Source organism: Thrips palmi, unplaced genomic scaffold, assembly GCF_012932325.1.
Source record: "Thrips palmi isolate BJ-2018 unplaced genomic scaffold, TpBJ-2018v1 HiC_scaffold_10, whole genome shotgun sequence".
Taxonomy (NCBI): domain Eukaryota; kingdom Metazoa; phylum Arthropoda; class Insecta; order Thysanoptera; family Thripidae; genus Thrips; species Thrips palmi.
In genome coordinates this window covers 21,831,853-21,846,787 of record NW_023144621.1, presented here as the reverse complement: position 1 = coordinate 21,846,787, position 14,935 = coordinate 21,831,853, and the positions used below count along the sequence as shown (strand labels likewise).

The 14,935-nt window shown below is 65.4% G+C and overlaps 1 protein-coding gene across 1 annotated transcript in view; it reads right to left on the bottom strand.

Annotated features, from left to right (window-relative positions):
- The window catches only part of LOC117645943 (lachesin-like), a 92,576-nt gene extending 79,736 nt beyond the window's left edge, over positions 1-12,840 (bottom strand). Inside the window, exons 1-3 of the mRNA XM_034386516.1 lie at positions 12,536-12,840; positions 12,140-12,245; positions 6,798-7,100 (exon numbers count right to left, since the gene is read on the bottom strand). The gene's annotated coding sequence lies outside the window, so the exon portion shown is untranslated. The remainder of the gene's footprint in view (positions 1-6,797; positions 7,101-12,139; positions 12,246-12,535) is intronic.
- Positions 12,841-14,935: the final 2,095 nt, after the last annotated feature.

The window sequence follows — 14,935 nt, the reverse complement described above, 5'->3', positions numbered from 1 at the left end:
GGCCGGGTGGGGCGAGGTGGAGCGCGCACCACAAAGCCATAGCACGGCCAACACGGCGCCGTGCAGGTTTTTCTTGGAGAAAATTCCAACGACGCGCGACGCAGCGCATTGCAAGGAGAGAGGATTCACGTTCGCGGAACGACCCCAAAAAAATATGGCTATCAGTCGTCGAACGCGTGACTGGGAAGTCGCGGTTTCGACAGAAACGGGACCAAGGCCGGACCGGACTTGGTTGGCTGATCGGACCAAGCATTTGGCTGGGCCAAGGGGAGGGGGGAGGGGCCCCTAGTGACCCGGCCAGCCATTGTGCAGGCAGGACCAAGGCAGGGCCAAGGCAGGGCTCAGGAGCGAGGCCAGCCGGGGCCGGCATGGCCGGAGGGGCGCCCTGACCCGGCCTCGGCTAGCCTCGGCCCCGGGCCAACCCGCTGGACCAGCAGCCCTTGGCCGGGCGGGGCGGCGGGGCGGCGATCTCTGCACATATTTTGGCCGTGGAATCGATGCTTCCGAGCGGGCCGCGGCCTTGGCGCTGGGGCCTTGGGGCTGGGGCCTTGGCGCTGGGGCCTTGGGGCTTGGGGGGGTCCAGCGGCGTGAGGTGGGCCAGCGCCTTGGCCGGCACCGCCTTGGCTCTGGCAGCCCGCTGGGATTAAGCCCGGGGCTCGCAGAAAAAGCGCCAGAACAGGGAGAAAGAATTCCAAACAGAGCATTGCTGTTCCTTCTGTATTCCTGAGCTCCACAGTATCACAGGCTTTCCCATCAATTGGACTATAGAGATGACGTTTTATGACTTTTCGTGAGGACTATGGAATTTTAAATTCTGCTACAGTCGGTGAGCCGTCGCGATATTCGCAGTCCTCAGAATACAGACAATTGGGAAACACGAAATTGGCGCTTTCTTCCTGCTCTTGAGGAGGCTGGGTGTGACGAGGCTGACGGCGCCTATTTTTCAGCAACGATTTACGCGCCCCGGCCGGCGGCGCGCCCCACCGTGTGCATTGGAAACCGATTTGGATGGGTTTTCAGATTTGCCATCACCACCGCCCCTCCCCTCCCCACGCCGCCCCGCCCCGCCGTGCGGCATTTGCATGAGCCGACAGGCTAATAAATGCGCGGTTGGATGGCAGGCAGGCAGGCAGGCAGGCAGGCAGGCAGGCAGGCAGGCAGGCAGGCAGGCAGGCAGGCAGGCAGGCAGGCAGCCAGGCAGGCAGGCAGGCAGGCAGGCAGGCAGGCAGGCAGGCAGTCAGGCGGGCAGGCGGGCGGGCAGGCAGGCAGGCAGGCAGGCAGGCAGGCAGGCAGGCAGGCAGGCAGGCAGGCAGGCAGGCAGGCAGCCAGGCAGGCAGCCAGGCAGGCAGGCAGGCAGGCAGGCAGGCAGGCAGGCAGTCAGGCGGGCAGGCAGGCAGGCAGGCAGGCAGGCAGGCAGGCAGGCAGGCAGGCAGGCAGGCGGGCGGGAAGGCGTGCTGAGGCACTGACTGCCATGGCACTGCGCGGCACGGGGGCACGGCCGCCTTTTCAAACATTTGCTTCCTTCGGCCCCATCGGCCGTTCGCCACAGTGGCGCGGTTGTCGTGCACCGCCAATAGCTTGAGCAGATTTCAGCACAGAAGGTTGGTACGCTCAAACTACGACACTGTTGGACTCCGTGTCTGCAGCAGTGTCTGCATCGTGCAGCCGTCCAGCGCGTCCCGCCCCAAAGCCGCACGTTTTTTCGTTCCGCTCTAATTGCCCCACCCAGTTGGCAGGGCGGCGCGGCGGCGCGACGCAGCCACCGCAGGGACGCGGATGCGCCGCGCGGACACGCATCGCATCGCGCGTCGCGTAAACAGCGGGAAAATGGAAAATGGAGCGGAAAATTCGAAGAGCCGCGGCGAGCCACTCGACTTGGTGTCGGAGCCGGCCGGCCGACGCGACGCTCCAGCTGCAAGAGAGCAGGCGCCACCCCAGCGGCCCGCCCCGCCCCCACGCCCCGGTGGGGCAAGGGGCAATCCGGGCCCCTGTCGCGCGCTGAGCCATGACGGCTGCGCGCTGTGCGTGGCCTGCCCGGCCTGCCGGGCTGCGTAGCGCCTGCCGCTGACTCGGGCATTATTTTTCCCACTCGCCCCACTTGTACTTTGAAGCGTTTGGCGGCAAGGGAGTGGCTGCCTGCTGGCGGCGCGTCCGGCGCCCCCTCCACTTCGCGCTTGGCGGCTGTACGGCTCTGGCGCGCACTGCCTCGGCACAGCCCCGGCACAGCCCCACCGGGCGTCTGCTCTGCTATCATTCATGCGGAGTCTGGCCGCGAGAGCGAGAGAGCGCGCTGCGAAATCTTTCCCGATTCATGGCCACTTCGCGCCACTTCACATGCAAATGTCTTTCTCTAGGGCGGGTCCGCTCGCTTTCCTCTTTTCTTTTTTTTTTCGCCCGCAGGGACCTGTTATTATTCGGCACCGAAACGCGCCAAAACCTCCGTCATTTATTTAGCGGCGTGGCCGGCGAGGCCGGAGTGGCCGACAGGTGGACGTGTCTCGAGCGTCCGTCGGCCGTCCGTCGGCCGTGGGTACGGCCTCGGCCGCGACAGTCAGCGTCCAGGCCCCGAACGCGGGGCAGGGCCAAAGCGTTAAAGTCTCCGGGCGGGAGGCGGGCCGCACCAAGGGCCGCACCGCCAACCCGCACACTCCCCTCGCTTCCTCGGTTACCGACTCATAATTCTCGCCATGCAAACGCGCACAACCAAAGCGCTTCATTTTCCCCTCGAATCTTCCCTCCCCCTCCCCCTCGTTCTTTCCATCTTTTTCCCAGGGATGCTTTACGTATTCACGCGCGGTCCTGACGGAAAGTTGGCGCCCCCTACCTCCGCCTGCAGGGCCCCGCCCCGCCCCGCCACGTCGGCCGTGTTGACGAGGAACTTCTCGTGGCGGCGATCCGCGGTGCGATTTGGCGCGGCGACGTGGGCGACGTGGCCGGCATGATGCTGCCGCCGCCCCGTGCCGTCGGGGTCGCGCCGAGGAGGGCGGCACGGCAAGGCAGCCAAGGCACACCGAGGCCCGCACGATTTATCGCCCGAGTTACTCGGCTTGTCACGACGGCGACCCGCAGCCCGGACCCGGGACCGGACCCGGGGCTCCCGCGCGGCGTGCGGTGAGCCCGACAGAGCATCAGCGGTAATCGGGAAGGCCGAAGCCTTGGCCGATGCAGACCATGCTCCGCCACTGCAAACCCTGCCACCGCCACGGCGATGCCCTGGCGGGGCGTGCCGCGCCACTCGGGACTCGCCTGACACTTCCCCTCCCGGACCGTCCCGGACGGCCGGAAGGCGGGCATTGGCCTCGCGGCGCCTGGCGTCCGGATGCACTGCCGAGTGCAGCGCGCAGCCGGGGCCGCGGCCAGGCCGAGAAGGTTGGACTGCAGCCGCCATGCCGCCGCCGCAGTCTCTTGAGTCAAGCCAGCGGGCGCCTGGCGGGTAGGCATCCCGGATGCACGCGTGTCTGCGGGACAGCATCGCTGCACGGCGCTTGCACCCTTAAAGCTTTTAACTCGCCTTTTCCCGCCCAGATTCCGACTGAATAGGACCGCCGAAGCCTAGAAACGTGTTCCCGCATCGGGAACGAACACTGGGCGTGTTCACGCAGAGGCCTGCACTGCACTGAAAAGAATGGAGATCTCTATCCGAGAGCAGTGAGGATCGGGGCTCTCGGAAGAGTTGACAGCATTCCATCAATTGCAAAATCCCGGAATAAGAACTTATTTTTTTCCGGGTGCACACTGCACTGATTTAGTCGCTGCGCAGCTTGGCAGCAAGTATGGCGGAGCCCTCGACCGGTGGCCTAGAAGACGGGTGGAGGCGGCCAAAACGCTAGACGCGTTTTGAGCTCCACAGTCACTAAACAGGACTCGCATCGAACTGTGACCCCGTCAATGGATTCATCATTCCGAGAGCAATCCATTGGTGGGGTCACGCGTTCGGTTCGAGTCCCATTTAGCGATTCTGGAACTCAAAACGGGACTAGCGTTTTGGCCGCCTCCACCCGTCTTCTGGCCCACTGCGCGGCGCTGCGACGGTGTTGTCGTCGTGTTGACGTCGTGTCCGCGTCGGCGACGGCCATGTACCTGGATGACAACCAGCGTCCGGCGGCGGTGGACGTCGTCGGGGAGCTCGGCCCGCGGCGGCAGGCGGCACCAGTGGCGCCACGTGCAGAGCACGTGCACGACGAGCACGACGAGCACCTGGCTGGGCGGCGGGGATGGCAACGGCTGGGTCCGCGACGTCCTCCCTTCTGCGTCGAGGACACGCTCGCACTCGTCCGCCTCGGCTCGGCTCGCCGCACGCCTCGGCTCGACTCGGCTCGGCTCGGCTCGGCCTGCGCGATGTGCAGCACGCGGGCGCGCTGGCGCGGCGAGGGGCACTCGGGGGGTGTGCACCGGACCAGCGCTCGCGAGCGACTGCGGGAGGGCGCTGGCGCGGCGGCGCGGCGAGCCAGCAGGGCCACCAGCACCGTGGGCCGTGGGGCTGCAGAACCCAGCGGCGGCCGCGGGGCGCAGCCAGCGCCACCCAGTGGGGCCGCGGGGCCGCGGGGGCGTGGACGCGGTGGACGCGCCTGGCAGAGGACCAGGACGCGTCATCCTGAACCCACGGCACGCCCGTGCCAAGCACGCCCGTGCCAAGCACGCCCCGCGGAACTCGCCGGAACGCCACGGAACGCCACGGAACGCCACGGCACGCCCCACAAGTCTGGCACGCCGCGCCGCACCGCGCTCTTTTATATCCCAGACTAATGGCAATTAAATCGAGACAGATGTTCGGCCGACTCACAAACCTGTCCCGCGCCGCTGGAGGCTGGAGGGGGACGGGCCGAGCGGCCGCTCCAGGACTCCAGGAGGCGGCCAGGACGCGAAGGCCGCGGCGTGGAACGGAGGGGCAGGGAGGGGAAAGAGGCGGGGAAGGAGGAGGAGAGGGAGGGTGAGAGAGGGGAAGGGAGGGGGAAGGAGGGGACGCGCTGCAAACGTCATGTGTCTCGCAGGCAATTAATTTGGTGGGTGTCCGTCGAGGCGCTCCGTCAACAAGGGAGCCGCACCACTACGCCACACGACGGCATGCCGGCGGCATGGCCACGTCTCCAGTCGTGCTTCCCGGAACGGAGCGGGGCGGGACGGAACGCCGGACGGGGCGGCCGCGAGGGACGCCGGAGATTCGGAGCGGGAACAGCAGACTGATTCCGAGAGTCGTTTTCGCGGCTCCGTCTCTCTCGCACTGGTAGGGCGTCCCGTATGGGTGCGAGAGAAACAGAGCGACGGACACGACTCTCGGAATCAGTCTGCAGAGAGAGGAGAACGAGAGGACGAGATGAAATGTGCAGAAACTCAAAATGGCGTGCGCTTGACGTGACGCATTCATTAGTGATGGCCGCATGTTGTAACGATGCATTAGTAGTGGGGAATTGCGTGTTCGGAGCTAATGCAGTTGAAGCAAATGCACTCCGACGTCGCTGTCTTTCCGGTGAGGATGACTGGCGTGTTGTCGCGGCTCCACGGCCGGCCCGCCGTTCGCGGCTTTGGAATGCGCCTCTAGTGTGGTGGAAGTGGACAGTCGTCCTGTTGCTGTGCGATGCCTCCGCCGTCCGCATTCGATGCCAGTGACCCACATCGCCGAGCCCCGCAGCGCGGCAGCATGCGGCAGCCCCGCCGCCGCCAGGGCGTTGCCTTGCATCTTGAGGCCCGCAGGTGCACTGGCACGGCCAGGCGCGGCCAGGCGCGGCACGACGGCCGACTACGAATCGGCCCATGCCGGCAAATGCGGAATTTGAAACGGTTCCGCACACTGTTGGCCACACTGTCGCTTGGGCGCGCCGTGCACAGTGCCGCGGTACCCTGGGCGCTGTGCTGCGCTGCGGGTGGCCCGCCCCGCTCCGTGGCAGGCCCTGCCCTGGCCCTGCCAGCCGTGAGGCCCGTGGGTTGGCGGGCGGACGGGGATCACCACGCCCCCCGGTGCCCCTGCGCAGGCGCCCAGCGCCCCCCACCCGCACCGCGGCCCCTGCCCCCGGGCCCCCGCCTTGCCTGCCCCCTTGCGGCCCCGGCCAAGCGTCGGCCAGGCCCGGCCAGGCCCCGGCCCCCCACAACATCTTACAAGCTGCCCCACTCGGCTCCCCAAACGGCGGCGGAGTCTTCAACCCCGCCCCCACCGTGGGGGGTCCGTGCGGGCGCGGGATGGCGGGGCCGGCGCGGACCGGGTAGGGTACCGCCACTGTCAGTCGCCACACTTGGCAGGGCGGCCGGCCGCGGCCCTCGCCGTCACTGACCTGCCCTCGCCGCCCTCGGTCCAGGCACCGCCAGGCACCTGCAGCGGCGCGTCGCCCGCCGATTCCTCGCATATTGGACCGGGCATGTCGCCCTTGGGGCCCGAAGGGACACGGCTGCCAGGCCACTGCCGCCAACTTGCGAACCACGAACCCCAACACGCGCTTTCAACCCCAACTCCCAACTGGATCCGCGTTCCTCCGCCCCGCGGCGCCGCCGGCTGCCCCGCCACTTACTTAGTCGTCGCGTCGCGTGCCCCGCCGTGATTCCGAGGAATCGATCAGATGAATAGTCATGTGTCCTGTCGGTCTGTCCCGGCGGGTAGCCTCGGGCTGCCTCGAGCACGCCTCGGGCCCCAGTCTGTCGGCCACCAATCAATTCCCAGCGACCGGCCAACCGGCCAACCGGCCGGCCGGGCCATTTCCGATGACGAGTTTCGTCACGCTGATTTATTTATTTATTCCGCGCGCTTGCCTGTGCGCGGGGAGAGCGCGCCAACCGTCGGCGGACTCTTCCGACTTTGAAGTACCTACCTTTCTTCCCCTTACAGGTGAACCGCATTCAAATCCATTGGCGCTGCCGCGCCGCCGCGGCCTTCCGGGCAAAGCCGCGTATGAGCCGCGCTAAAGCTGTGCAAAGTCGAGGCAGCAGGGCGTAGGGCCGGGCCGCGGTGCAGGGCTTGAGGCGCCCTCCGGCCTCGAGGTGATGGCAGCTCGGCTCCCCTCGACCCCCGGGCGGCGGGCAGCGGCCCTCCTGGAGTCCTGGAGCAGCTTCCAGGCGCTTCCGGAGTTGCAGGACCTCCTCACTCCCCGCGGCCGGATGGCCGGGTGGCCGGCCTGGAACATATTTCACGTGCTTTTGGCAAGCGTTTGAAATGCGATAAAGCGCGCGTGCTGCCTGCCGAGGACCTCGCCCCCCTCCCCCTCCCCCTCCCCCTCCCACAGCCTCTCACTATTGGCTGCTATTCCATTTGGCCTTGTATCGGGTGTCGAAGCGGCGCCGCTCCAGGAAGAGAAAGAAAAACAGATTCCGCGTTTCTTCGCAGCAGCACCTCAAGTTTCTGAAGCGGACTAACGGCGAATATATTTCATCCTTTTCGCTGCACGGATTGCGCCTGTCTTGCAGCGCGCCCCGCCATGGCGGCGCCAGCCCCACCTGATCCGGGAGCAGGTCCTCTGCAGGGGCAGGGCCGGTCGGGCCCGGCAGGGTGGCCCCCTTAACAAGCAGTCGCCGCTCGGCCGCGCGCCCGGCGGTTCAAATCCCGGCGGAGTTTTTCCACAGCTGGGGCTTTACACAGTGGAGGGCCGAGGAGGCCCGGCCAAGGCCCGCCGAGGGGCCGAAACCGAAGGGAACAGTCTCAGAAAGCTCTTTGCGGCACGTGCGCAAATCGCGTCCATATGGAATGAGGCGGGGCGGGGCGGGCGGTGGAACGGGCATAACTCGCGCGCTCCAATATCTATATTTCCTCGAGTGCAACTCCCCGCCGGTCCCGGCCGGTCCCTCCTGGCCTGCAAACGCGTATATTTCGCTAAGTGAGATTCACACGTTGAACGCACGTGCGACTCAACGCCGCGCCGCCTGGCCTGGCCGCTCCCTCCGCGAGTCTGCGCGCCGATTCTCCTTTCTTTCTTTTTTATTGCGATTGCAGCCGCGTCCCTTGCATTCCTCTCGGCGATGCGTGCCCGCCCCGCCCCGCCCCGCCTCACCCCGCCCCGCCCCGCCCCGCCACGCAGCGCCCCGCGCCTTCCGGCCGGCAGGGAAAATCAATCGCCCTCCGTAATGGTACCGCTCTATCCCGCGACCGCGAGGCCGCGCGCCCGCGAGTCCCCGGCTGCAGGCTGATTCCTCCAGTGCGTTCGTCGGCGCTGTCTCCCTCGCACTCGTGGGGCGTGTGGCGGGGGTGCGAGAGAGACCGAGCGATGTCATTCGGCATCGGCCCGCCGGTTGGCCAATGAGCCGCCCCACTCGTCCCGACACCTTGGCGTAAATTAACAATGAGGACGGCGCAGGGCCGCCGGCCGAACGGCGCCGAACGGCCAGACGGGCATCTCTCTCCATTGGCGGCGTCCTGGCCTCCCTGGCCCGGCGTGGCGCGGCGTTACGTGGCGTGGCGTGACGTCCTGGGGGAGCGGCGGCGGCAGCGCCCGGCCGGCCCACGGTCCCACCCAACAAACTACTACAATAGACGACTGCAAGTGTTTGACTTGTGCTGGAAAGCCGTAAATAAGCGCAGGACAAGTGCCCGGGGCCGGCCGGCGGAGGGGAGGGGAGGGGAGGGGGAGGGTCAGTGCGGGCAGCGGGCCCCGCGGGGGTGGCAAGCAGGGCACGCAGGGCAAACAGGGCAAGGAGCAGCGAGGGCGCGTTTAACTGGGATTTATTGGGCCCCTCGAACGGCGCGGGGTCCCCGGTGGCCCCCGGTGGACGCGCGGGGCCGGGGGCGCGGGGCCGCGGGGCCCAGGCCCGGGGGCGTGACACTGTGACACATGTCGCGCATCATCCGACGACTCAGATGACAACGTCGCTCCAGATCAGTCCGAGCGGCGGAGCGGCGCGCTGCCGGGCCGGCGAAGGGGTGGGGGCGGGGGGAGCGCGGCGCACTGGCTTGACCTCTTCGGCGCGCGTTCCCGCGGGACAAGGGACCCAGGGACCATGGCGGGGAGGGAAGCGGGGAATCGGCCAGAGCAGGGGACTGAGAAGTGAAGGAGTTGTTCCGACCCGACCTCTGGACTTTAACGAAGATTGTGCCATTTTTCTCCGCTGCCGCCGCCGCCGGGTGCCGCTCTGTGAGTGACACGTCGCAGGCTGCCCCAGGGCTGCCCTCTCCTAGGGCCCCACGCCTCAGGCCTAGGGCCACACGAAACCTTGCCGCGTCGTGATGATGTTACCGTGCAGTGGATTAAAACGAGACCGTCATCAAGGACGCGCCTGGACGCGCCCCTGCCTGTCTGTCCACAGCCCGTGCGCGCCGTACGGCCGTCTGGCCGACCAGTCGGGGCTGGCAGGGCTGGCAGTCGGGTCCAGTTATTGGCCCATCAGCGGCAAGATGGACGGCGCGGCGGGGCAGGCACACTGGGCAGGCGGGGCTGGCGGCCCCGAGCAAGGTGTCGAGGCGGCTCGGCTGGGGCTGGGGGGTCTTGGCAGCGAATCCGTGCGGCGAGGCGCGGCGCTGCCTTTAGAGGTTCCGCAGGCCAGCGTGCGCCCCGCCCCGCCCCGCCACACCACGCCGCACCACACCACCACACCCTGCCACGCCATGCCACGCCACGCCCCGCCCGTCATAAAGATACTTTTCTTCCACTCTGGAGGAGGTCGTTGAGTTATGGCCGCCCCCAGCAGGTCCTCGTGGTCCTGGTGGTGCTCGTCTCGGGGACGCCGTCTTGGCGGGGCCCGGCAGGCCCGGCGGGGGGCACTAATATCCTGGCACCGGCCACTGGGCGACGAGGACGCTCTCGGTGGCGAGGCGGGCGAGGCGGGCGAGGCCGCAAGGCAGCGAGGCGCAGGCTGTGCGCGTCGAGCTGCGTGGCGGGGGCCACGTCGCGGCTTGAGATGCAGCGCGGCGCGCGGCGCGCCATCCGCGGGGCGTCGGAGGCATCTGTTGCTGACTGATGAACCGGCCGGCCTGCCCTGCCTTGCCTGCCGCGCACTAGCGCAACCTGCGCAGCGCGGCCGAGGCGGCGCGTGCGGACACGTCCCGGCGTATTGGCGTTTCGCTTCGTTCTGCACCGGCAGGCCCTCGGGCAGGCCCGGCGACTCCACCGTCCCTGTCGCACCACCACGCGACGCCCCGCGAGTGCGAGAGAGACGGCGACGCAGCCGCGGTTCGGAATCGGCCGGCCGGGCGCCGGATGGCACACCAAGTCGCACGCCAAGGCGCACACCAAGTCCGCCCCGAGCACGCCCGGAGCCTCCCAGAGTGCGCGGCGCTGCGCGGGCGGTTTGCCGTGCACATTTGTCAAAGCGCGCCTCCGCCTTGTGCCCCGGATAGAGACGTGCGAGTGGTCCCAAATCGGGACATCCGTTTTGGACACCGAAATGTTCGAGAATTTCGAAACAGCCAAGTTTGATACCGTGTTTATTGAAAGATAAGAAAGTCTACTTGAAGGCGAACATTTTTTGCCTGATTTGATTCAGTTGTGCAAGATTTTAACGATTCGACTCGATTTGGACCGAAAATCCTTGATTCGCACATCCCGCCGCAGAGAAAACTAAGCGAGGCACTCTGATGGCCGCGTGTCGAAGAACAGCGGCCGAAAAAGAGGAAAATATCGGAGAGACACTTCGAAGTCCGCAAAATGAAATCTCTTTTTCTCATCCCGAGAAAGGTTTAAGGTGGCCCGGACGGCTCCCTTGACAGCAGCCCAGGCCATGCCCAGGCCATGGCCGCCATGGACCTGCCGAGTATTGGCTGGTATTGGCCTGGCCGCCCTGCTGCACCGGGCGGGCCTTAGGCGGGCCGCGCCGGCAGTCCCCGGACAGGACAGGCAATCAAGGAGATGCCCTCTGCTAGTGGCCACCTCGGCCAGGCCTCTGCCAGCAGGCTCATTCCGAGAGTCGTGTTCGTCGCTCCGTCTCTCTCGCGCCTACACGGGACGCCCCATGAGTGCGAGAGGGACAGCGACAGTCCGCAAGCCCTCGCCGCCCTCCGCCAGGCCTTACAGGCCGGTATCGACGTTTTTACGCGACATCCGATGGACAACGCCACCCAATTGCCAAAGGGCCCCACGACGTCTTTGTGACGTCACCGTGACGGCCCCGGGACGTCCGCCGGCGGTGGCGGCCCGGCGCGCAATTGAATGAGGCGGCGGTCTGCTCGGCGAGCTCCTCGAGGCCCTGCAGCATGCCTGCAGGCTGACTCTGAGAGTCACTTTCGTCACTGTCTCTCTCGCACCTGTACGGGACGCCCCATGAGTGCGAGAGAGACAGCGGCGGAAACGACTCACAGTCTGCTGGGCTTGCCGCCTCGCCGCGAGGTGGATGACCGACTGGATTATGACGGCGTGGCGTGGCGTGGCCAGGCACGGTGGGTGCTGGCGGCAGGGTGGATTACGAGGCTGTCGCCGGCACCCGGCACTAGCCAGGCACTTGCCCGGCACTTGCCCCGAGCCTCCTTTCATATAAGAGGGGAGGGGCCTAGCGCCGCCTAGCACGGCCTCGAATGAGGTTATCTGTCATTTGAACCCTCAATCTGGCCGGACACACGCGGCGCGGCGTGGCGCGGCGCCCCCACTGGCCAAGGGCGCCAAGCCGGAGGGGCGGCAAGGGCCATGCACCGCGGAGGTCTTAAATTCAGCCGCCCTTCGCGTCCTCTGCCTCGGCCGTGCCTTGGTGGCCGTGGTGGCCGTGGCCCTGCCAAGGGCTGATTACCCTCAGCCCTTTCTTCCCCTCTGCCCTTTGGTGAGACCCCTCAAGCCTCTCGCCCTTTGACTGTCGTCGTTTTTTAGCATCACTCGTTCCTACTATCCAACAATATGTTACCCGTTATTTGAAAATGGCTTTCTTTATGGGAATATAAGGAACTCCAACGCAACAAGCACCACTAGGCCGCTTCAGCCTTCGACTTCATTTTCGGTTCGGCCCTACGATTTGCCCATGAGAGTGGAAAGCAAGCGGCACTGAAATCCCTGCCGGTGTCGCTCTGCAGACTGATTCCGAGAGTCGTTCTGGTTGCTGTCTCTCTCGCACCCACACAGGACGCCCCATGAGTGCGAGAGGGACAGAGCAAAGAAAACGACTCTCGGAATCAGTCTGCTGTTTCTCTCGCACTTTTGCGAAGAGCCCCATGAGTGCGACAGAGATAGAGCGACGAAACGCCTCTTCCGAATGGCTCGCGGAATTCTAGGTTAGAATGCCTTCGACCAATACAACCGTCACATACCTGTCTCATAAGTAGATGAGTTGAGAACACCCAGAGACTGAAGATCATCATCATCATCACCAGCAGCAGCCGTAGCAGCAGCAGAACATCAGCATCGCTGTTGGGCCTGGGCAAACAAAAGATCACTTATCATCATCCAATCGCCGGTCCGCGGTGAGGATCCCAGCGGCTACGTAGAAGCCTAAATACTTGACGTATACACAAATTAACAGTCCAGAGGCATCTTGCCTGTTCCTTTTCCTGTTTGATCCATGATTCAAATGCGAGTGAGGAAGACTCTAGTACAAAAGTTCTTTGAAAGAAAAGTGCTAGCGCGAACGGGCAACGCGCGCCAAAACTAACCAACAAAACAAAGAACAATCGCGCTACAGTAAAGCCAACCTTGTCAATACTCACAAGTGCCAACTGCAAAACATAAAATATCATCGTGACCGTGCCAACTTATGAAGCAGGCTGACTGAGTGCGCAAACGGCCGATAATTTGTCATCCCCGCGCGAAATGTAAAGCACCCCGCGGACGGCGGTGAAACTTGAATAAAAGTTTGAAGTGGCTGACGCCAGGTTGAGGCGATGGCGATGTTCGAGACATCGTCTTGGAGCCGCCGTCTTCTCTCTCCCCTCTGCGAATAGAGTGAACACTCTCCCTCCTTGTCCTTGTTGACGATGCGGAGCGGCCTTGTTTCATGCCCCGGACGTGATTTCAATATTCCGATCTCCGCGGAGGCACGGCAGGCGAGGCCAGGCGAGCGGCGAGAGCCGGACTCTGATATCGGCGCGCAGGCTGCGCAGGCTGTGCCGCTGGCTGCCTGGCTGCCTGGCCGCCTGTCGCCGTGTCGATACGTGTGGCAGAAGGTGGCGCACTTTGCAGGCACGTGGACGACGGCGCCGAGACAGCAGCAGGCTCATTCCGAACGGACCTCTCGTCGCTCCGTCTCGCTCGCACTCACGGGGCGCCCCGCGCACTGCGCGAGAGAGAGGCGGGCCGACGACCCGGCGTGCGGAATCAGTCTGCAGAACAGCTGCTGCAAAGGCTGCCGCTCGCGAGGCGCGAAGCAGCGCGAAGCAGCGTGACAGCTCCACGGAGTGTCGAACGCAGCTGCCAGCCCTGCCGGCGCGTCGCCAGCTGGGAGACCAAAATAGGAATCGCGACGCGCACTGTAAAAGCAAAAGAAAATCATTTTGCCACATCTTAAGGTTTACAATAAGCAAGAAGAAACGTTTATTAATCAACAAGCATTGTTTTACCGTGTGAGGACACGGGATTATGTCGTGCATTTTCGAGTTCGGGACGGAGAACACCAAGGCTCTGCTGCTGCTCGCGCGACTAGCGCTGTCAGTATGGAGGTCGCGCCAAGTGGCGGAAGTATGAACTAACTCGAGCCGCGCTGCTGCGCTCCGCGTCGACCTCGCCTCGCGGCCTCGGCCTTGCTCACCCCCACGCCACTGCACGCCACGCCACTGCACGCCACGCCTGCGCCTCGTTTGTCTCGCGTCAACAACAACACCCCGCCAAACTTGCCCCGCATGCTCTTGTTGTTGTTGAGTCGGACAAATGAGGGCACGTCGACACGCGTGGCTGCGGGGTCTGCGAGGCCGCCCTCCAGCTCCACATGCCGAGACACTGTCGCGGAAACAGTCGCGAGGGGGAACGACCTGGAAAAACACGGCGATGTTGTTTTTGGTTTTGTTGTTTGTTGTTGTTAAGCGGTGCTAATCGGCGTGGCCACTTCGGCGTTATCTGAGACATTCCGTCGCCGTGCCGAGTCGCGCCGCGCCGCCGCGCTGCGCTGCAGGCCTTTGGGGCCTTCGGGCCTTCGGGCCTTCGGGGCCTTCGGGCCTTCGGGGCCTTCGGGCCTTCGGGGCCTTCGGGCCTTCGGGGCCTTCGGGCCTTCGGGGCCTTCGGGCCTTCGGGGCCTTCGGGCCTTCGGGGCCTTCGGGCCTTCGGGGCCTTCGGGCCTTCGGGGCCTTCGGGCCTTCGGGGCCTTCGGGCCTTCGGGGCCTTCGGGCCTTCGGGGCCTTCGGGCCTTCGGGGCCTTCTGGGCCTTCGGGCCTTCGGGGCCTTCGGGCCTTCGGACCTTCGGGGCCTTCGGGCCTTCGGGGCCTTCGGGCCTTCGGGGCCTTCGGGCCTTCGGGGCCTTCGGGCCTTCGGGGCCTTCGGGGCCTTCGGGCCTTCGGGGCCTTCGGGCCTTCGGGCCTTCGGGGCCTTCGGGCCTTCGGGGCCTTCGGGGCCTTCGGGCCTTCGGGGCCTTCGGGCCTTCGGGGCCTTCGGGCCTTCGGGGCCTTCGGGCCTTCGGGCCTTCGGGGCCTTCGGGCCTTCGGGGCCTTCGGGCCTTCGGGGCCTTCGGGCCTTCGGGGCCTTCGGGCCTTCGGGGCCTTCGGGCCTTCGGGGCCTTCGGGCCTTCGGGGCCTTCGGGCCTTCGGGCCCTTCGGGCCTTCGGGCCCTTCGGGCCTTCGGGCCTTCGGCTTCGAGCCTGCTCTACAAACTCAAGTGTGTACATTGTACACTCCACCTGGAGTGTACACGCATGTACACTTCAACCTGGAGTGTACATGCATGTACACTTCACCCTGGAGTGTACTTGGCATGTACACTCCAGGTTGGCGTGCCAGGTGGCTCATACCAGCAGCAGGGAGCCATCAACAGTGTACCTGAAGGTACACGCCAACCTGAAGTGTACATGCCAAGTACACTCCAGGTTGAAGTGTACATGCATGTACACTCCAGGTGGAGTGTACATGCATGTACACTCCAGGTGGAGTGTACTATGTACACACTTGAGTTTGTAGAGTGCTGGC